At 45.0% G+C, this 23,960-nt stretch overlaps 1 protein-coding gene across 1 annotated transcript in view; it reads right to left on the bottom strand.

The window, feature by feature from the left end:
- The window catches only part of LOC119406503 (solute carrier family 23 member 1), a 101,790-nt gene extending 94,834 nt beyond the window's left edge, over positions 1–6,956 (bottom strand). The window contains exon 1 of the mRNA XM_037673250.2: positions 6,856–6,956. The gene's annotated coding sequence lies outside the window, so the exon portion shown is untranslated. The remainder of the gene's footprint in view (positions 1–6,855) is intronic.
- Positions 6,957–23,960: the final 17,004 nt, after the last annotated feature.

The raw sequence follows: 23,960 nt of genomic DNA, 5'->3' as shown, positions 1-23,960 counted from the left end.
GGCGCGATTCTACGCTTCTGCCACGCAATATTACATGCGTTAAGGAGCCTCCTCTTACTACAAGACATTCATATAGTGTTTATTTCGAAGCTGCTTCAAGCAATGGCGTAGATCTGTGGAAGAACACCTGCTTGCCACGCGGAATGCCTGGGTTCGATTTTCACTCTAACCATAGATTTTTATTCTTTGTTTTATTTGCATATTGCTTGATTTTACGGTCACGGCCAACACTGACTTTTCGCTCACAACCAACGACAACGATACCGCAATTTCTGCGAAACGAGCTCTTAACGCTATCGCGTTGATATATTTTACAACGGGGCCTCATGTGTTTCTAATGGGCGGTGTTCAATTGTCCTGGGAAGCCACACGCTTTGTAGTGCGATACTGCAATTTTAGCAAAATGTTCCCAATGGGTTTCTGCTGCATATAAGCGGGAGTCGTTTTTGGTAACTAGCTTTATTTTTTCTCAGATACTTTTTTTCGCCTATTTCCCATTCAGTAATGGCAGGATGACGTTGCTGCCACCGAGAGATGGCGCCACGTACAGGTGTCCCCAAATCATAGGAATGTGCCTAGGAGATTCTCAAGACCACGTATGAGCTATCCTATAGATAGGTTCAAGGTCATGGTGTCCTCCTCTCGTGGTCTGCCATTTCTGTTCGGTATGGGTTTTAAGATTTCTGTGCCACACGCGCCGGTTGTTTTGACAAAAATTGTCTCTAACTAATGAAATTAAAGCATAAATGCTTGTTGTACCATAAGGTCCACAACTAGAGCAGGCGAAAGAAAACTTCTCATCGCGACATTCAACGGACAGATTAAGATCCGCCTTTCTTATATACCGACGCTAGGTCACGAATTTCAATGGAAACTTTGTAGCATATAGTGAGCTTACAGTTAATCAGCTATCAGAATAGTTTCATTGAAAGTTTGCTGAAAGGAAAAATTCCGACTGAATATGTCAGCATGAAATCGAGCTCATGGGTTGAGATTTTGCAGGAACCATTCAAGGCTGGTTGATAGAATTGAGAATGTGGCCGAAGCTTCTCTTTGACCACTGCCGAAGCGAACGAGAAACACTGAACGACATAACACCGGAAAAAGACATCTCTATAGATTATTGCTGGAGCGTCTCCGTGGGCCTCTTTGTCCTTGTCCTGAGTTCGCACTATAGCAGTCATCATGACATACCAACTAGCTCAAGCCGCCACCCTTCTAATCTCTACAGACCGCGCGGAACCACACCTTCAGTTTCCATCACGTGGTGACGAGTGGGAAATGTGGCGTGCGCTGCCAGAGCCTCAAGTTTACTAGGCAAGCCGATCGTGGCTGCAGGCCGGCGCTTGGCTTGCGCTTGTTAGGGTAAAGCAGAAGAAAAAAAATGCGTAAGGTTCTCTTGCTTTTAGTTTATGGCGCGGATTTCCATTGTCACGTAACATTAAAGCATGGTAACGCGCGATCCTTGACCCGTAATAACGAAAATGCTCTTACGCGTAACCTTTTCCTTAGAGCCGATGCAAACCACTCCTGTTAGATGTATGACTTTCGAAGGCCAGTCAATAACAAAAAGTCGTTGCGAGCAAAAAGCTTCAAGTTTAATCGCTAATGCTGTCGGTTTTTGGTTTGTTGATGAAAATTGGCCCTTATATACTCATGGCATTGTGCTTTATATAATCACTTTCTTTCCGTTATGAAGCTTCAAATATTCGATCAAAGCTGGCAGGCTAACGTCAATAACTGCAGGTTCATTAGCGAAGCTTAGTTAATTATTATTACAAATAATTCGACGCAGAGTTTTAATTTTTCTGCCTTTTGGGTCGTCTGCAAAAAGCACTATTGTGTTTGTCATTAACTATTTTTGAAGGTCACTGGCAGCCACTACTGAAACACTTTGTAAATGACCCCTGCATATTTCACACTATTGTTAATTGCCGTACTCCCAACACGACATGGCCACTCCTGGAATATTAACACTGAAATGTGTGAGAGCACAAGTATAACAGCGGATCTCGTCCCACCGTAAGTTTCTCATAATGAAAACTGAGTTGGGCGTGTTGGTGCATAATTCTGAGTCGCTGTAGCGCAAGAAACACACGGACGGAACAAAAACGACAAGGTTCGTGCGTCGTTTTTGTTCCGCCCGCGTGCTTCTCGCGCGGCAGTATCTCAAACCTGATCTCTAAGACAAATGTTCATGGCGAAAAACACATTCTTTTACGAAACACATACACCAATTTATCACCTTATTTGCTGTGATAAAACCGATGAACGTCACAATTGCTTTGAGGGGCATCCGGCGAACGTGTTCTCGGGCGAACGTCATTGAATCACGAAAGGCTGGCAAGGTACGTGTTAAGAACCATAAATATAGTCTGCACACACACGCAGAGTACCATTACTGCCCGTTGATGTAATTAGGAGAAACATGGTATTCTTGATCAAAAGCTATTTAATGTACTTGAGGTCTCCAGGTAATTTCGGTCGCCGATCCACTTTCTTAAAGAAAACAACAAAAACATATTGACCGAAAATCAATTTCTGCTCGCCCTCCTGCGCGAATGTCGTGTATAAGGAAAATAAAGTTCGTGACACTTAATTTTCGAATACTTCACTTTTCTACAGCGCTGACAAAAAAAAAGGGCCCTCAGTGTCACTCTACTCTGCGAAGCTAGGTGACCAGCGGGGCTGATGGGCAAGACATCTCCTTTGGTAGTTGGTCTAAGGGATGTGCATGCGTAGAGTTTCATTATAGATGGCGGCCTTATCCATTCGTTACCATTTTGAGCAGCCCTTTAAAAGGCGCACAGAAAAAAAGCTTGTTTGGCATGTCATTTTCGCGAAGGATAAGTTTTCTTGATGTACACAATGACCCATGTCGATTTTGCAAGTTGTCCTGCTGGGGGCTTATATTCTACCACCACGAAAGTCAACAAAGCCTTCCCGAAAAGGGCTCTCTTTTTACATTTGTTTTGCGCCGCACGTACTACGACGTAATCACGTTCAAAAATATTCATTGCCTGTAAGGATGGGTGTTTGGCCCAGTGGTGAGGTCACTCGCTCTGGGAACGTGGAGGCGCGGGTTCAAATACAGCCTAACCAATAAAATTCATTTTGTTTTATTCATTCATTGATTTATTCCACCGGCGTTTTTTTCCAATGCACTAGTTTCTTTCGCCCCACCAAAGAGGCCGCAGAAGGTTCCATTTTGATGCTTGAAAATACATCACTGCTCCCTAGGTGGCGCTTGGGGTTTTCAGTCTACGAATATGGCTAGGACACTTCATTGAGTCCACCCGTTGCAAAGGGTACTTGGCACACTATCTATCTATCTATCTATCTATCTATCTATCTATCTATCTATCTATCTATCTATCTATCTATCTATCTATCTATCTATCTATCTATCTATCTATCTATCTATCTATCTATCTATCTATCTATCTATCTATCTATCTATCTATCTATCTATCTATCTATCTATCTATCTATCTATCTATCTATCTATCTATCTATCTATCTATCTATCTATCTATCTATCTATCTATCTATCTATCTATCTATCTATCTATCTATCTACGCCCGCGCAGCGATCTCCTAGAAACTAGGCTAGCGTATAACAGCTCCGCTCTAACAACAGAAAAGAACTTCGAATATATTTGCGCCCATGGTTTATAAGATATGCTACGTATTATCTATATATGATGCACCACTGCAGCAAAAGTCAGAGAACGTGATCCAAGCGTTTTTAGCACGAAGCTGTAGAGGAAAGCCATACGAATTTCTCAGAACGCTTCCTAGTTGGCTCAAAATTCGTCTTGGTCCGACATTTGGTAGCAGCGCCCTTCCAGGACCAGAACTTCGCTACAGTGATCACGACAACGACTTGAGGGACTGAAAATTGGCGTTAATTGATTGGTCGATATCCGAGCTCAAGTCAGCCATTGAGAGTGCAAAGTGGCTAAAACATGTACCTGCAAAACAACGCTGAACCTTGGCTGTCACGATCAGTGCTAAACAGGGAATGAGTATTCGGAATCGAAGAGCGTAACTCGCAAAGATTATGTGCCCGAGGAATGTTCGCAGGAATGACTTCAAGAACCGTGGCGGAAAGCTGCGCCTCATTGCGTATTTTTTCTATGATCGGCTGAGTGTAAGCACGGCTTGCGTTCGTTCCCCATGCATCCGTGAGAGCGTGGTCGGTTCTGGCAGCCTACAATCGAAATTTTTAGCTAGGATGAACCTCAGAGATAACGCAAGACTGTTGTATATACGGCTGGATTAAGCTGGGTTTTGTATTTTATGGCATTTGTAATGCGAGAAGATTTACGTTATTGGCATATTATTGCCGCTATCTTCACTATAGAATAATGCGGTTAAACTAAAGATGGTTTAAAAATCCACTGAAAATGAATGTAAACCGCATTATTAGCTATCATTTTGCGATAGCATAACTGCCTTGGGTAAGATGAGGTAAGGTCTAGGCGAAGCCATTAAATAAGAAAAGAAGGCTGCCCAGTGCAGCTCTAAAGTATCCACACCAGCTCGCAGAGTATAGCGAAGGACCTCGTAGAGTGCGCAAAGTAACGTCCCGAGGGGCACTTATACAGAGTACTTGAGACATAAAGCAGCCCTAGACTTCAATTAGAAAAGCGAGTTCTCTTCTCTCTTTTTTTTTTTCGTTTGCGAGAAGGAAGTCATCTTTGGGTGCGTTTTGTGATAAAGGAAGATATTTTTCTGTTCATAAAGAAAAACAAACGTCAATAAAGTTTTTCGACCTCGGCTGATCAAGGCTTCTTTCGGGTGCTCCATGTAGGAACGGGTGGGTCATCTTAGTGCAATAAGATAAACTGTGGAAGAGCACGAAATGGCTTATACAGTGGCTCAAGAGCGCGTGCAATTGGCGCAGTATTAAATGTGATCATGGCTACGCTGGGCTTTTCTGCACTGTACAGGCACCGATGTCGGCTGCCGAGCTTGTCTGCGTCCAAATCGTCCCTGGTGTCCCATAGCGAGGCATTTAATATGGAGCAGGCGCGGTCCCTTATCAGGAGGACACCCCAATCGAATATCATAGCAAGGGGAGAAGGATGTCGCAGGTTATTTCGTTCGCACTTTTGCGAGTACACAACATGACGTCCTTAAGATATCGCAGAAGTTACCTGGCAGGAAAGAGAGAGAGAAAGATAGCACGTGACACAGCGCACACAGAGTCAGCCACAGTCCGTCTTTCCTCTCAATCTTTAAATCTCCCCCACCCTGTTCCCATGTGTAAGGTAGCAAGCCGGTTTTGCTAAACTGGTTAACCTCCCTGCCTTTCCTTCTCTACTATTTCTGCTTCTCTTACCTGGCAGGCAATATCTTCTTATTGCTGACAACCCGGAATTGATTCACAGAGCGGAGCAATCGTAACACATCAGGTACAATATATCCAGGCGAATCAGTGAAATACATCAGCATAACTAGGACATCATACGTTGTCATATTTCTACGTTGCTTAACCTTAAAGAGCATACTATATGCAAGTGGGGAACAGAAAAAAAAATTGCATCATTTACGTAAATGAAAGCGGCGTCTTTCAGTTAAACTAGAAACGCTGAATGGTGCGGGAAAACTTTCGCTGAAAGTTTTGCCATGCCATTGCAGACCCGAAGTACAAAACGATATTCGATAGAGAAACGACAATGTAGTTCAGCAATTTACTTTAAAGCCCTTTGCGAAATCGTTGTGAAGTGCTGAGAGAAGCACTATGGCGTTCCTAGCTTCGATGAACAAATGCACGCGTTTGATGCCGTAAATGCGGAACTGTAGAAACGTCAAAAGTTATGGGATATGAAGACTGGCTCGCGCTAGAAGTCCTCGAAAATTCTGTAGTTGCACGAATGAATAGTCCAACCTTCAAAAGCGAAATACTGCAGTTTTGCTCTGCACCCAGGAGCCATCATGTTTCTCTTCTTAGAAACCCCTTGGCAGCATCGATCAGGAGGAGATTGAAGTTGCTGTACGCTGAATGATATCTTAAGCTCGAAGTAGTCTTACATTTAGCTATGCAGGAGGTGTCGCGCACGCTATCAGGAGCTATGAATATCTACCACATTTGTGTGTAGTACATTTTACACCTTTCTAGAGTAGCTCGTGCCTTCAAGCAGATTGGATACGTATTTGGTCTGGTCAACAGAATAGACTTACAAAAACTTTGTAAGCTTTTTGTCTCAAATACAGAACGGCAGTCAAATGAATGACAGGACAAATACGCATGGCATGGACAAAGGGTCACTGATACTGATTATTGGCTTTATTCGAAGATGCCTCTCGCGAGACCGCACATTGTACGCACGAGAACCAAAGAGCAGTGGCTGCTGAAGCCGGCATAACACTGTGGACTCAGAAAGAACATGCGTTTTCATGTCCATTGCATTTAACCTGCAAGAAGCTTTGAAACTAAGGTTGATGCAAAGGGAGGCTGGTGACATACCTGCGATCCCCTATACGAGGGTTGACATGAACATCACACTGGAACGAAAGACTGTGCTTGCTTAAGTGAAAACGCGGAAAGATGCTTAGGCGAAACGCGGAACCTTGTTTGTCGTAAGGGCATCAATGCTTGGCAGAAATCGACGAGTTTTCCCAGCTGTGTCGGAAGAGATCTCTCACAAAATGTTGTGAAAGATCTGTTCGGCGATAGTGTCGACTTCGGATGGCGCAATTGTATGGCCCCATGACCACATTTCTCTGCTACATCACGAAAGCGCGTGAAACCAATGCTGCACGGTAGATGTATGCGCAACAACATTCACTATTGTTTTCGCTTGAGTCGAGAGAATGCATATATGCGTCTCAATTGGGCAGGCTTACCTCCGGTGTTAGAACCTGGCCGAGCAAGACGAGGAAGTTTCTGAGCTCTTGATGTGCAAATGTTGGCTTGGAGGTCGTGAATGTGAAGGAGTGGGACATTTGCCATCACTCTCAACTGCGGTCAATCCACGGGTGGGGGCGGGGGGAGGATGGGGGGTAATTCAGCGACTACCTGCGCCGCTAATTGGTGGCTGCCGATTAGTGCCGCACCATCGCAAGAGCTGCAAACGAAACCCGGAGCAGAAGATAGCGGAGAATGCTTTCGACCGGCAGCAGCATGCCTCTACAAAAACGTTGACGCAGAATTGGTGCTCTTAACGTTTACGGTTATGATCACTGTCTGGCGACGCTCGAAAAGGTGCTGAGATAAGCTGCGCAACGCTGCGTCCACGCCTTCGCCCCCTGGTAGCCACGTTGCCCGATAACTGTTAGCGCCATTTCCACCGGCTGGGGTCTTTTCCACTGCAACTCGACTTTCCCTCTCTCTAGGCTTTGTAAGCTACAAGGGTGTTAGAATGGGCTAGTCTATAATTCATTAAAATTTGTTGCAAGTGCATCGCTCATTTACGGGCATAATTCATTGGAAGGAGAATGGGAACTCGAGTATCTAGTTCAAGCGGTCGCGTTCACGGTGTGAGAAAATCCAGGCGTGGCGAATTCACTCAGGCTTTTCGTTTATGTTGTAATAGCCAATGACAAACCATCCTAACTCTTAGAAAGGTCTTTCGTAAAAAAGAAATTTAATAAAAGCGAAACATATCAATGGTAATATCACCGTCATTAATGACCAGCGCGGGTTTGTTTGAAGCGGTTCACTCCGTTGAATGGCTAGTGGATCGGGAACTTTTTCTTTTTTTTGCCTCGTAATGTCCTCTCTCTGTGAAAATTTTCTTGTGTCGTTTTGTCTGTACACGCATATATCCGCCGGCTGGTAGTAGAGTTAGAGGCTATTCACTTGTCTCTTTGAATGATACAGCTAATATAACGCTTACCTACGACCTTCAGAATATACCTAAGGGGATTTCTATAAGTATCTAGGCCTAGTTTACGACAATCTCTTTCATTGCCACGTGCACACATTGAACTTATAACTTAAATGGAGTGCAATATTTACTGGGGGATGCGGAATGGCTCTCGTGCGATAACTTACAAAAAAAAAAACGACTATGTATTCCCACTTTTAAAATTTTGATATGTTTGTGTTCAGCTACACCGGTATGAAAAATTGCGTCCTCTTGTACTTCTAGACAGACCGACTCCACGCCTGCGCCTTGAGTTGCCAAAATTCTCTCCGAGCAGTATCATATATATGTAAAAATGATTTCCCTCCATCGTGTGTAAATTTCGATTACAAACTGGTCAAACATTCGTCATTTATTGAAGGAGTATCGAATTAATCTAATGCTTGAAATTATTCGTATTTCTCAGCCAGCATGCAGCCCGAGAATAGCAGCCTACGTGGCCTGCGTGCATGTAATTGTCGATTCATTATATGTATTAAATGTGAAGTCCCTCTCATTAGCAGCAAGAGGGAACCATAAAATTATCTTCGATTGTGAATATCAGAACAGGGCTTAGCATTTTTCTTAGACAATATTAGACAGTCTATTACAAAAAATGCAAAGTCATCGTACAAAGGAGTGTCGCTTGAAGCGACGTTTCGACAAGTTTTGAATAGGGCGGAAACTGCTGCCCTGACGAACATAAGACGGCAACGTTGTCAAAGTGGCAGAAACTCCGACAGCTGCTGCTTCCTTGTCGAAACGTTAGGTCCAGCGACATCCCTTGTTGGACAAGTTCTCGTCACATAAAGCCTCCATTTTCCCTTGAGCTTTTATTTTGTTTAATATATTATAAAATAATCTATAGGAGCTGCAAATTAGCGCTATCATCGCAACAAAGGCCTCGCAAACCGAAAAAACAAGGTATTGGTATTAAATGCGAAGCATTTCTTCGCGAACCAAAAGCACTCTGAGAGTATCCATCTATCTAGCCGCCTACCTCTTCGTGCTGGCCTGAAATGAGCATACGAAGAAAGAAAATGACAGGTAATGACATGAATATCAGGTCATGCATGTCATGTTATTAGAGACATGGCATAATGTATGGCGAACACATATGACAGGTTATGACACGAATGTCATGCCATGTATGTAATGCCATTACATACATGACAAAGTATGGCGAGCATAAATGACAGGTCATGACATGAATATCATGTGCATGTAATGTACATCATGACACGCATGACAAGGTGCTCTCGCGGTCCTGTCATTAACTTGGTATATGACAAAATTGGCTTGGCGTGACGTTAGTGCATGACCAGCATGAATTATAGGCCCTGACATTAACAGCATGGCATGCATGTCAGGTACGTCACGGCATACATGGGAAGGCGCCATCGTGATGCCATGCTGGTCGCTTCATTACTTTGCTGCATACTAAAATGTGCATCACATGACGTGTCTTAATGACGAACATGAACGAAAGACAGTGGCATGAATTTTGATGACATGCATGCCATCTGTATCATAACATGAATAACACAAGTGACATGATTCAAACGTTGTGACGCCATCGCATTCATTTCATTAGCATGGTATATACCAGAATATACATGTATGTAGTGATGTCGTATACCGCACAAGACTGACGAACTGTGACGTTGTGGGTGTGTTCCCCCTCATTTTCTCTCTGTTTAGACCTCTAACATTCAGACCCCCCCCCCCCCGCCATGACTCTCCCCAGTGTAAATCAGCCTAGTGGTTATAATAAACTGGTTGACATCCCTGCATTTCCCCTCTCTTCTGTTTCTTTCCTTCCTTCATGCATGACAAAGATGCCCTAACGAATGACATGACGTGAATGATATGACCTGTCCCAAAGCCAAACAATGCGGAGAATGCAGCTGCTCGCTCACGGCGTCGCATAACATCTATTCCCACAGTGCGTGAGGTCTGTGGGATTTTTTTCAAAGGGAAAGCCTTGGATGCCTCATGAAACGTGAAAATTGACTGTTGACATCGACTGTCGCCCCGCGGCGTAGCCTGGCGTAGCCGTCAACAAGAGTGATGCAAATAATCATCACGTGGTGACGTCATCATGATGTCACAGGTCGCCAAATTCTGTGACGATGCAGTGCAGTGCGATCACGGAGGTAGTGCAAAACCAGGTGGGGTGCATAAAGCTTGCAATGTCTCCGATCTTGGGGGCAGTGCAAAACCATGTTAGGTGTAGAAAGCTTTTGGAGTGGGGCGTGGGAGGATCAATACATCGACTGAGAAGATGGCTTTCGCCTTCGAGTCGTCTTAGGCGAATGTATAAGGGACCCTGTGAGTTTTCCGTAACGCTTTTACGCTGTTATTTTCGGTAAGGCTGCTTGATTTGTTACCTGAACTTTAGCTGGAATTTGGAGGGGTCTTCTGGTTGTGCAAAAATGGAATAGATCAATCTCGATACTTATTTCTTTACCTTTGCGCTCAGCTCTGATAGAAAATGCTGGTTCACTCATTTCATGTATATTCCATTCCACAGTTTCCCCCCACTTAACCCTCATTCCTCTGTATGCCTGTCTAAACTGCAGTAGTTATAAACAAAATAGTAGTCTGCTTGGCGAGAGCAGTTCTTAGTGATCCGACTCCCTCGATACTCCCTGTGTCAGCTCTCGCAAGTGTTGCTACGTTCAGAAGACGAACATACAGTTACTAAGGAATTTTGCTAAATGCTAATAACAAATCGAAGTGGTTACTGACTCCTCCATCTATAGCTTGGTATAAAAAGCCCTGGTGGGCTCGAAAATTCGAAGCACTGTTCATTATTTGACGCTCAACGTTTGTCTGCTTTGAGCTAGTCCGGCGCCCTCCATCTAGCAATCAATTTTCGGGTTATTACGGTACCATCGCTTTACTTAAGAAAAAATTTTTAAAAAATTATGTCAGTGTGATCAGTTTACTGATTTTTTTAAAAGATTTCTGCTACATCAGATTTCTCTTGATCGGCTGAAAAATTTATTTCTAGCAGATTACGTATTTCACTAATTTCCTTACCTGTTCTTGGCCAATCTTCCATAATCGGCAAGTGATTCATGAGATATTCAACACAACTGTGAAATGGAGGTCGTGACCAGGTCAAGGGCCCCGGAAGACGTAGCACTATAGATATGATTAGGCCGCGGCTTTGGCGTGGCCGGCGCCGTGCCTGCAGCCCGGGCGCCCATCCCGATCAGCTGCTGTGCCCGTTGGACGAATCTTCCCTGCAAGGACCAAGCAGAGGTACACGGCAGCCTGGAGGCGGTCTGTTGATCTCGAACTCGTTTTCACACCGCTGTCGACAAACTGTGAGACATTCGTTCCCGTTTTGTGCACAAAGACAATACATGTTAGTAAGCAGCAGGACTCGTTCTTGCTTTCATTTATCTGCTTCGAAATTGTGTCAATGTCACCGAGTAGGGCTTTTTTTTCTATTTGCTGTCTTCGGGCAGTTCCCCATTAGAATTTGCTTTAATGGCTAGAACTGAGTCACACTTGCTTAAGTGAAAACATGTGAAATGAGGACGAGGTCAAGTTGCGCATCACACGCGAAGTTTTTTTTTAATCTGGGGTAATGACACAATAAAGAAGCGGCAAAAGAGGGAAATGCAGCAAAAGCACGGCAAGATGAGCCTGACACGATTTGCAGCAGTGCGCATGAAGCATGAACAAGTCCTGTGGCTCACTAGCAGCATTGTCTTTGCGTGCCTGAGCCTGTCTCATGTGGTTCATGAGCTAAAGTTAAGGAACTAAGTATGAACGAATGTAGACAGCGGTGCGGAAACGGGTGGCAAGAGACGGTCTGTTTGAAAAGTCATGAAGGGGGAAGGGAGCGAACCGAGCCGTTGGCGGTGCGAATCCCGAGTCGCCTTTAGTTGGCGGCTCACATGTGGTCTATGGTCAACGCAGTCGTCACAGCCTCGCAACCACATCTCTATGAGAGGCCCGCAGGCTGTTATGTGCACCCGGTTGACTCTAGCTGCGAAGATCTGGCCAACAACACCAGTGGGTGGATCTCGAAGGACACTCAAGCTGGAAGTACCACGTCGACGACACCGGGGCCACGGCCAGCCCACACTAGGGCTGCGTCTTCAGGGCCACTCAGCCTGGTCCCGTCCTGCGCATGTTCGTCTCGTCGCAGGTCTTTGCTCATCTGCCTCAATGTTCTTTAGTACGCGCGCCATCTGACCCCTTGGCTCATCCTACCCCTGAGATCTTGCCTTGTACTGGCTTCTTTCATTCTGCGCCCGACCACCAAACTTCATCTTCAATTTTCATTGTTCACGTCACAGTACAAATTCGCTTTGCGCTGACTACATCTATCGACCGTTTACTAAAAAATCTACGTTAGTTCGCATTGCAGCCTCTTCGAAGCCAGCAAAAGTTCTGCTTCCCTATAAATTTGGTGACAAGCATATACTCGGGTATATAACTACGTAAAATTGGTATACAACTGCATACCAATTCAAATTCTAGAAGCACATAACCTATGTATTCGACGTGGCTTTCAATGATGATATAGTGCCTTAACTTAACTCAGAGAATTCTAACATGCAATGTATTTATAACTATATATTTAGGCAATCGAGTCAGATCGATTACCGTAGTTTTTTTCGAACGTTTTTGTCACACCACTTGGTTGTAAACTTCTGTTGAAAGTCAGAAAAATTATAGATAACGAAATAGAATTGCATGGATATACAGCTTCCGTTTTAGCTGCTGACAATTTGACAGTTTCATATCCGAAAAATGTACCAAGGCTCCAATTTCGTGTGGTGTCCCCCAGGGTTTAGCTTAAGTCCTCTGTTTGTCAGGTTGTGACATATCGTAGGCAGTACTTTCCCTCGTTCCGCTTTAAATAGGTGTTCGTTTGCCACACACATATACAGGGTCTTTCAGCTAACTTACGCCAAGTATTAAGAAACAAACGTAGGCGCTACGCGCCTCGAATTGACAGAGTATTGTTCTGAGCCATATGGAGTGCGTCTGGATATCTTTAACAATCCGGCAAGCCCAATAATTAACAAAGATTACTTAATAAACTTTTCAAATAGTAACTTTAGCAAAAAATCCTCAATACCAAAGTTGTAGCGCTTCATCAGAAACTCATAATAATAATATCTGGGGTTTAACGTCCCAAAACCACAATATGATTATGAGAGACGCCGTAGTGGAGGGCTCCGGAAATTTCGACCACCTGGGGTTCTTTAACGTGCACCTAAACCTAAGTACACGGCTTCATCAGAAACTCGGATTTTTAAATGTTAAAATGACCGCACTGCTCCATTCTTTTCTTGCCTTTTTTTAACGTGCACGAAGTTTAAACTAACGGCACCCCGTGACTGTCGCCCAACGCGCGGTACTCTTGGTGCCCTCAAATGTAAGTTGAACGTATTATCAAAGGCTGCTCCTCGCACAGGATTCGTTTGGACAGGCTATCGGTGACTGCGATGGACGTGAAGTGATCGTAGGAGCGTACAGTTTACTAATAATATGTTGGTTTTCGTGGCGCAAGACTGAGGTTTGGCCAAAGAACGCCATGACTGATGATGTGCTGCTAACTGTAACCAATGATTTACGATTGTAATACAAGGGGCTTCAAGAAATGTGTCCAAAATCTTCAAAAATCAGAGAAATGCGATATTTGTTCGATGCCTTCACAGTAGCTTTTTCTGCAGCTGCTGGCATATTTATATGGTTAAAGACATCATCTGGGGCAGTAACTAAGAAAGTTACAATAAGTAACTTTCGAATTAGTGGAGTTTCGAATTAGTGGAGAATTAAAGTCCTTCATGCGAAGAAACTCGTTGCAGCTTTGAGATTTCGAAAAAGCGGCCTCTAGTAATACTTGCGAAGTAATGAAATTCGCCGAAATTCAGCGGCGAAACTGAAACCGAAATGCGGAAGAGCGTGCTACTGCCATATTCTTCTGAGACGTCCAGAATAAGTGAGCGTCCTACACCTCTGTAATCGTGGTCTTGAACAGTGACGTCTTTCTAGTTGTATGCTTGTAGCGCTCATCGGTGCTTCGGTTTCGGTTTCGCCGTTGAAATTAATCGAATTTCATTACGCCATAATAATACTAGAGGCCGCTTTTTCTATATCTCAAAGCTGCGATGGGTTCTTCGCATGAAGAACTTCAATTCCCCCATTTGACATAACCGCCTAACGCCGCTAATTAAAATGTTAATTAATTTAACTTTCTTAATTATTCTCCCAAATGATGTCTTTAACCATCTTAACATGCCTGCCGCTATAGAAAAAGCAGTTGTGAAAGCCGCGAGGAAATATCGCGTTTTACCTATTTTTGAGGATTTTGGACACATTTCTTGAAACACAGGTATGTCATTGGGACGTAGAGTTGCCTAAAAACACAAGATCGAAGAATAATATATATATATATATATATATATATATATATATATATATATATATATATATATATATATATATATATATATATATATATGTGTGTGTGTGTGTGTGTGTCTGCGTAAAATTATACAGTGACATGCGGATTGGTATATGGGTGTTGACTTTACAAGTGACTGCGATAGTAAAATGCGAGATTATGAAAATAGCACAATGACTCATCGAGACCCTTGACTCCAGTGGCCTGGAGGAAAGTGCTTTCTTTTAATGCAACTACCGCAGCAGCCACCTTTGTTAAGAGCCCGTATGTCGTTTAAACACACGGTACTGATTGGTATTTAAAAAGATGATCTTTGCCAATGAACATAACAGGATGAACTGGCATATGCTGCCAGATCTGGAACGGAAAGTGCTTTTAACACGAAAGTGTTTGATGCCGGGGTCCACGAACACTTCACTGATATCATTTGTCACGGATGGGATGTCAGTAAAATGCACGCGAAGAGATAACAAAGAAAAAATTGGCCGCGTATCTGCGTGCGTCGCTGCAAATGTCGTCTAAAGACGATAGAAGAGGCGCTGCGTGAGATATGGACGGCATCTGGCAATACGTCGGGAAACATGAGTGCTGTGTTGCGGGCTGCTAGTCCCGGCGCGGCAGCAGGCGAAGACCGGCGGGGACGCCAGCCAGCCCGAACACGCGGTTTGGCGGGAAGCGCCGAAGCAGAAGGAACGTCCGCACTCAACGAGTGCTCTCCACACACTCTTTTATTTACACGTCGCCTGAGTAAAACAGGAATGCCAGAGCGGCACCCCATGGCATTCATACAGTGCAATACGGAACCGAAACCGAAACACAACAATGAGCTCGTGCAGAGGGCACGGAGGAAGACAAGTTTCAGCGCAGTCGCATTTTCAGCGCAGCTTAAGAAACTAGGGTCTCTAGAATTACGTATCTATGTATTTTCTATTAAAGGAACACAGCACCTAATACTTACCTAGTGATGTTGCACCTCAGATATGCGTAATGTTTGCTTTTTTGATCAACAATGTACACAAGTATGAACCTAGTCATCCGTTCAAGGTGGCTGGCCCTTGGGCAAGTGGTTCAACTTTGGCCGGGTGGCTCAATCGAGGGACGTGCCGACAAACAGAAAGACAGACCAAAATTTAGGCGTTTAAGTTCCCCAAGAAAGACTATCGTCTTTAAAACCAGAAGAGCAAGTTTCTTTGATATCGATGACCTGGGAGTCGAACACATGACCTCTCGGTCCGCGACGATAGGAGCGGGGCGCTCTGCCCTCTGCGCTACCGACGAACATGAATGAGTCTTCACAAACGCGTCTTGTATCTGTCGCACCTTCTCCATTTCACAGTGACCTCGGTTGGCGGGGGACGATGTCGCCGTCCGGGATCATTGAAGTGAATGAAGTACTGCATCATGAAACTAACGAGCGCCGACAGGGACGCTTTGGTTTCAGCTTTCGGTGCAGAGAGAGACACGCCAGCGGGAAGCGGAACGCCTTTCCGCGTTCATGGCTTAAAGGGCCCCTAAACCACCTCCGATATTTTTTCAAACATTTCAAGTAAACACGCGCATCGTGTGCAGAATGACGTCACGATCAACGATGCCACACGTGACAGCGCTACAAGCCGCGGGCGTGCCACAAATTCCAAGAAGCAATTGGTCCTTCTCTCCGGGCCCTTCCGGTCTGCCTAGTGACGTATGTGACGTCAGCGTGTTGAATCTGTGATGCGGTATGCAGGCGATGCTGCGATTGGTCGAACAAGAGCCTACGACTTCCGGCTAGTCTGCAAGCAGCTGCCCGCGCTCTTTACTGTTCTTCGTCGTGTTCGTCATGTTCCTGCGTGTGCGCGCTTGCGAATCGGCAACTGCGGCCCTCAACGAAACTGCCAAATAGCTAGCGTACCAGCACAGTCTCGCCTCGTGGTCTGATGAGCTGCGCGGACTGAATCCGACAGTGTTTTGCGATGGCTTTCTCGTATCAGTGCTTGGCTGCGAAGGCGCCGACTGGAAAAACGAAAAGACGCGACACGTGCCACCTTACGGGTCCATCATGTTGGCGATCCTTCGAAGGCGGGCGCGCAACACAGGGTCCATACCGGCACAATTCGTACGGGCACGGGCCGGCACGGCCACAACAAAGGTCAGCCGAGAAGCACGGAGTTCAGGGAGTCGCGGCGACCGGAAGTGCCCGCTGTTTCGAACAGCGCGTTAGCGATGACGGTATGTCACGTGAGATTGGGACGGGTACTCGGCGAGGAGGGCAAAGCGGCTTTGGGAGAGGAGACCAGCAGACGAGCGGAGGGTAGTGAAGGAAAGAGTGAAACGAGCGATGGCAGCGTTTCGATCATCAAACGCGTGTAACTCCGCTGTTACGGCACCGTTTCGAAAAATGCTCACGGCTATATACGTGTTCGTTGTAGACTTGTGCACAACTTCACACCACAGCTAAATTTCGACATCTGCGTGGTTCAGGGGCCCTTTAAGCTACGAACTCTGGCTCTCGCGTTCCTGAAGTGCTGTGTGGTATACGCATGAGCACCGGCGTGGGTTGCCCTATATATTACTGGTGAGCGCACACCTTGGCGTTTCTCTCCTCAAATGACGACGCTTTGAATGAGTGCATATCGACTGCCAGTGTTATGTGCTTATTGACGCCATATTTGCGCGGGATTCAGCATATGCCATGTCCAGGTGTATGTTAACTACTTCAGCTACCACAAAGGTTAAATAATGATCTTTGGCGTTAGGCGCCGGGATGAAGATGTGCCACTAAGCGTTAACGTGGGTGAATCCACTTCAAACGGCGCTATAGCTGCCAAACACCAATAGACATTGTGTAAGCTCTCATTCATCAATGTACAACAAACAGTCAACTATACTCCTGAGAAGACACGGTTCACTTTCGTGTTATACCGATTCCTATGACGAGGGGATCAACCATGTTTTTTTTTTTTTTTGTGGAGAGCTTCAACCTCGCTAGAATGCAGCAAGATATGTAAACACTAAGTGACTCACCACATTTATCGCATGTGGGTGGATCATCACCGGATATAAGATGTGCGTGTGTGTGCATGTCCTCTTCTGAGTCTGCAAAGTGCTATGCTGTGCGGCATGTCTTTGAAATTTGGAAGTAAAGGGAAAAGAGGAGAATACAAGAAAGGCTTAAAGTAAGAGAGAAAGGAGAAGTTAGAAGAGGAGGACATGAGAAGGCGACTTGGGGTTTTCCCCGGACGGGTCAATACGAGGATGCCGTCTACGTGAACCCGGGGCCAAAGGGGTGTATTGGAGTAGCTCGGCAAATTGGGCTAGTTGGTATTGAATTCATGTTTAAACAGGATAAGGCGTGCACACAGATAGGGAAGCCAGAAGGAAAAAACGCGAACACCACTGGTGCCTACTCGCAACTACACTTTACTGGAAAGAAATACATATACATATATATCATTTCTGTCACATGACTCGTCACAGCTCGAGCGGTTGCACCCCCATTTTTTGTGATGCTGCTATTTTTTTTAAAAGCAAGATCAGACCACCAGAGAGCTGATAGCGGCTTTTCCCAGAAGATGTGGGGGAAAATGCGTTAGCGCGCCCTCCCTCACATTAGCAGACAACGAATTTTAATATCTCACCAGCACTCTGAGGGTCTGATCTGAGGCATGTGTTTTCTAGCCCCATGTATATTTTTTCAGACAGAAAATTAGGCGGGTAGATGAGATTAAGAAGTTTGTAGGTATAACGTGGCAACAGAAAGCACAGGACCGGGTTGATTGGCGGAACATGGGAGAGGCCTTTGCCCTGCAGTGGGCGTAGACAGGCTGATGATGATGATGATGATATTTTTTCTTCTTTCCTTTTTGCTGTTTCGCTGGCCAGGTCATGTGACAGAAATGATATATATGTATATGCCTGTCTTTCCAATAAACTGCAGTTGCGAGTAGGCGCCAGTGCTGTTCGCCTTTTTTTTTCTTCTAGTGTCCGTGTCTGTGTGCGCGCCTTATCCAGTTTAAACCAAAGGGGTGTGTTGCCTCTGCTGGGGGGCCTTAAAGGTTCAATCACCCGGCCTCGGCTCTACCCCTAGGATCCTCTTTCCTGCGGACAAGGCTAAGCCACGCACGGCGAGGCGTAGGAGGGGGTCGAAACCCCCTCTTCGTCAGCTCGTGTCCGTGGGGTCGCTACACACCAAACGCCTGCCGAAGTAGACGCTCATGCGGGAGAGGGAGTGGGAGGAGCGTACAGCTTCAAGAAAAAAGAGACTTCGACAAAAAAGCTGCCGCCATGTGCGAATGCGGAACAGTACCGGAGGCAGCATTTGACGAAGTGCAAACATTATTTTTTTCTTTTCGGACCAATCAAGAATCTTTTATCTCCGCCCTTCATCACATTGTCCCACTCGCCCCCTCCATCATGTTTCTTCATTGGTCCGAAGAGATAAGTGCCTACGGGGTGCCAAATGCTGCCTCCGTCCCGTATGGCATTTGCCCATGGCTGACGCTTTTTCGTTGAATAATATTTTTTTTTTTTAATGGTACGTCCCTTTTGTCACTTAACGTCCATCGCAGTCACCGATAGCATGTTCAATGGGCCTCTGTGCGTGGAGCAGCCTGTGATAATTCATTTAACTTTTAGTTGAGGGCACTAAATGCGCCGCGGTTTAGGTGGCAGTCACGTAGTATATTCCAAAATTTCGCGCAATTTAAAGAAAGGCTCGGAAAAAAAAAAATGAAACAGGGCAGTTATCTTAGCAACGATGAGAAAATCTCATGTTTCTCAACTAGCGCTGCAGCTTTTGCATTGCCATCATTTTGCTAGTGTTACTATTTAAAAGTTCATTAAGTTATCTTTGGGAATTATCGAGCTTGGCCGATTGTGAAAATATCTTGAGGGGCTCCATGTCATTGTGAACAATATACTCTGCCAATTCGAGACGCATAGCGCCTATGTTTTTTTTTTTTTAATATTTGCGCAAGTTAGCTGAAACACCCTGTATAACTCGCGCACCAAACGCCTGCCGAAGTAGACGCTCATGCGGGAGAGGGAGTGGGAGGAGCGTACAGCTTCAAGAAAAAAGAGACTTCGACAAAAAAGCTGCCGCCATGTGCGAATGCGGAACAGTACCGGAGGCAGCATTTGACGAAGTGCAAACATTATTTTTTTCTTTTCGGACCAATCAAGAATCTTTTATCTCCGCCCTTCATCACATTGTCCCACTCGCCCCCTCCATCATGTTTCTTCATTGGTCCGAAGAGATAAGTGCCTACGGGGTGCCAAATGCTGCCTCCGTCCCGTATGGCATTTGCCCATGGCTGACGCTTTTTCGTTGAATAATATTTTTTTTTTTTTTAATGGTACGTCCCTTTTGTCACTTAACGTCCATCGCAGTCACCGATAGCATGTTCAATGGGCCTCTGTGCGTGGAGCAGCCTGTGATAATTCATTTAACTTTTAGTTGAGGGCACTAAATGCGCCGCGGTTTAGGTGGCAGTCACGTAGTATATTCCAAAATTTCGCGCAATTTAAAGAAAGGCTCGGAAAAAAAAAATGAAACAGGGCAGTTATCTTAGCAACGATGAGAAAATCTCATGTTTCTCAACTAGCGCTGCAGCTTTTGCATTGCCATCATTTTGCTAGTGTTACTATTTAAAAAGTTCATTAAGTTATCTTTGGGAATTATCGAGCTTGGCCGATTGTGAAAATATCTTGAGGGGCTCCATGTCATTGTGAACAATATACTCTGCCAATTCGAGACGCATAGCGCCTATGTTTATTTTTTTTTAATATTTGCGCAAGTTAGCTGAAACACCCTGTATAACTCGCCGAACAACGCACATTACTAATATTGTAAGCATTCTGTCTAGGTGCTTTAACGCATGTATAATATGAGCACAATAATACGGGCATGGGAACATTCTTTCTGTATCACTAGACCTGCTGCGAGCAGCTGTTCGAAGCTCTAAATTACACCAAGTTGATCTGTAGTTGGTAGGAATTCTAGATGGAAGATAGGCGTGTAAACACGTGCACAAGTGAAGGAAACCAGACACACAAACGCCGGCGTTTGTGTTGTTTGGTTCCCTCTTTGCTTCTCTTGTAAACGTGTTTGCTCGCTGGCGCTTTTGTTGTGTTGTTTTTTTCTCGTGTGTCTGTGTTTACCCACGTCGGCGTTTGTGTTGTCCTGTCCTCTTACCTTGTGTACGTGTTTGCGCGCCTCATTATTTTATTTTTTTTTTCACGGTGCCCCGCACCTCCACTACTTTGGGCGACCCAGCTGGCCCGCGAGGCGGCGGAGAGGAAAGACCTCGACGTCCCCACGTGGGAGGCCTAGGCCCAGCCAAACAAATTGCTGGTCTCAATAAAAGTTTATTCCTCCTCCTCCTCCTCCTCACGGTGAACTCTTTGAAGACTGAACGATGCCAGAGCTGAACATATCCTCGACCCAACCGCCTGCAACGAGGCTTTCTGTCGCAATACGCGTACACCATGCCGCGAGGTGTGCGGCAGACAATCGATGTTTAGCCCAGTGTCTGATGCGGTGAGCGAGAGGACTGTTCTCACCTACTATGAAATAGAAAACGCCACCAGTTGTTTGTGTAGATAAGGCGTTAATCTCGGATGAATTTCATTAAGGTTTTATGGGATAGAAACGGTGTTAAAACGATGAAAGGATGAATGCGGAACAATCAGCCACCGCGAAAGGACGTAATTGATAACATAAACTGGTAGCACTTAAATGAACAAGTGCCCCACCCCTCCCAGCCTGATGAGCATGCGTGGTGGCTGTGAGCTATATTCCCGACAATAACAGAATAATACTTGCGTACATGCGGGGGAGTGATGGTGTTACCAACGGGTGCTTTCTAGGTCAGGGCGCCGCAAGGTAATGATGACGCAGTTTCGGCATGGTTGCAGTTCATCATGGGCTGATAGAAATGGTCCCCCGAAGTCGTTTCGTATTTCGGGGCAAAGAAAAGAAATTGAATTCCGGCTTTTTACATGTCAAAACTACGACCTGAACGTGAGGTACGTCTTTGCGGTGCACCCCAGATATATTAGACCACCAGCGGTCCTTTAACGTGCATTCAATGCACCGTATGTACTCCTGTTTTTACAAGCCATCCCCATCAAAATGCGGCCGCTGCCCCTGGGATTCGATCCCAGAACCTCTTGCTCAGAAGCGCAGCGGGGTAGCCTCTGAACTGTTGCGGCTGGTTACTGGACTAAAAGTGAAATTTGTGTCATCCTATCGACAAACACATTTCGCAGCATGCTGTACGTACGTTATTTATGTATGCTAAAACCTCGTTACTCTTACTTCATTATCTTGTTTCCCTTGTTGCCTGGTTTGTTACTCTGCCGGTAGTATGACTCACCGGCCCAACTGGTAGCTATTTAAGCCACTTCAATGGCTCAATTCGTGTCGCTACGTCAGACGACTATGTTATCAAAGTGATACCGGCGCGACTATCACCATTCTGCTACCACTATCGTAGCGACTTTCTGATATTAATGGTCGTTTTGCTTACGTGTCGTTCTACAACAAAAATCTATAACTTAACAGCGCGAACAGCAGCATAGTGATCAAGTTCAATGTCTCAATGGACTAGGTAAGCCTACTTTGAACAGCTGCTGTTGAGTGAAAAAAAACAAAACAAAAAAACCTTAAAGTCATCAAATGACAACTATGTGAAACTCTTACATCAGTTGCGCATTGTAAATATTTTTTTTTTCTGTGCTCTTATGAAACAAGTTGTAGCAATTAATAGGCTACGGACGACTATAAGTGCAGCACCTTAATGAATTTAATACCGGTGCCTCGGCGAAACTTGCCTGATCGCTGCTAACTTTACTCTGAACTGAATATTTCAAAAGTATTGGTATTAATATTGCGCACATGGGCTGACCGCTGAAGCGGGAACTGCTGACAATAAAAAAATTTACGCTTTTGAAGTTCGTGTTATTACTGGTAATAACATCGCTCAAACTCAGAGAATTTTGGATACGCAAGAAGCAAGGGAAGAGAATATTCATTTCTATCCATTAAAATAGCGTTATGTATCGTGAAAGATCAAGTGGGCATGCAGATATTTCCTATCCATATTCCGTATTCTGTTACAATAACTTCGCAGTAAGCCCACGACGACTTAATGTTTGCTTCTGTAAGCGTTGATTAGTTTTCAGCACCAGTATATGCATTTTTAATAGTGATTCGCGCGAACTGCGTCTAACGACCGGTAAGCTAGATTGCCGATACTGAGGATTTCCGCGCCACAGTCGACACGAACGAGCCAGTTCAGAACTGGTCACGGGGTCCAGTGCTGAAGCCATGTCGGACGCCGCCCTAGACACCCCGCCGGTACCTACTCAAGCGGCTGCACTTACCGCGGGTGTTACCAGGATGACAGCGAATGCCTCCAGCAACGCATAGAATACGGTCGATACGGGTGCGACAAATATGGCAGTTGGGCTGGTGGTTACGGATAGGGTTGTTACTGTCGGAAAGGACACCAGACTGTGCTGAGCTTGTATTGCAACTGTGCATGTTTCTTGATCTAGTAAGTATGTTTTCGGGTGGTATTTTACATGTGTTGTAATAAATGTTCACGCGGGGTATTTAATTGCCTGTTCAGGCTGAAGAACGGTGCGCTGAGGCATGCAGTGTAATTTAAGGGCCCATATATTAGAGTGAATTGACAGCTCCTTTTTTTCTTTCCCTATGAATGAAGCCGAGCGACTGTGCTGGCGATAGTAGAAATACTCGTATGTATTGTATATACATTGCACGAATAAAACAACGGCCCCGATGTATATCCTTGAGACATCGAAAAGAAAAAGTCTTGTTCGTAGCAAGTAATGAAGCTCGTTTCGAGAATAGATATTGATGAGCTTTTGGTACTTCTTTTGTGTATTGACTGCACTTCTCTATTAGAGGCGAAAAAAGAAAGAAAATAGAACACATGCAGTTGATGTCGAGCCAAAAAAATTGTTTTAAATGTCGCACATCTGCTCTATACAGGCTCGCGCTGGGATGCAAGTAAGTCTTGAATGACAACGCAGCAATAAGTTATCAATGTTCTTTTGAAAGTGAGGTTGTTTAGGTAAAAGTTAAAGGAGTACAGACGGCTGGTGCAAGCTGAGGCGGAGCTCGGGGCCCGCTCTTGTGTATAGAGATATTATGCTCGCGCATGGCAACCTTGAAGAAGCTGCCAAGAAAAGTGGCGACGCAATGTCTTTGCTTTCACATCAACAAGAGCTTTCTCGAGACGTTGCTTAATTGTCTTGTCTAAGCCTTATGTATGGTTTAAGGCAAGTATAATGTGGAAACTGAAATACTGCAAGAAAGAATATTAAAGAGACCGAGAGGAAGGTAAGCGGACGAGCTTCCCATCTGCATTCCCACACTAGAATAAAGAGACAATAGGCAATCAAGAGGCAGCACTAGAATCTTCTGCTGAGTGCGGCGTCTCCAGTTCGAAACGCACCACTGCGAAAGCGTGCGAAAACCGCGCGTTATATTATTCAGGTGTGAGAAGATTCTCTTATTGCTTCGCCAAGTGTCGATATTTGCGCACTCGGACGTGGATAGCACTACAGGTTTTCCTAGACACGAAAAGAAAATGGCGCGAAAGTTGCCTCGACAGCTAAGGGTACCAAAGAAAAGCATGCTACGCATTAAAAAAAAA

Source organism: Rhipicephalus sanguineus, chromosome 1 (assembly GCF_013339695.2).
Source record: "Rhipicephalus sanguineus isolate Rsan-2018 chromosome 1, BIME_Rsan_1.4, whole genome shotgun sequence".
Lineage (NCBI taxonomy): Eukaryota > Metazoa > Arthropoda > Arachnida > Ixodida > Ixodidae > Rhipicephalus > Rhipicephalus sanguineus.
Note: the sequence above shows the minus strand (reverse complement) of the source record. Positions and strands in the feature narration are given on the sequence as shown.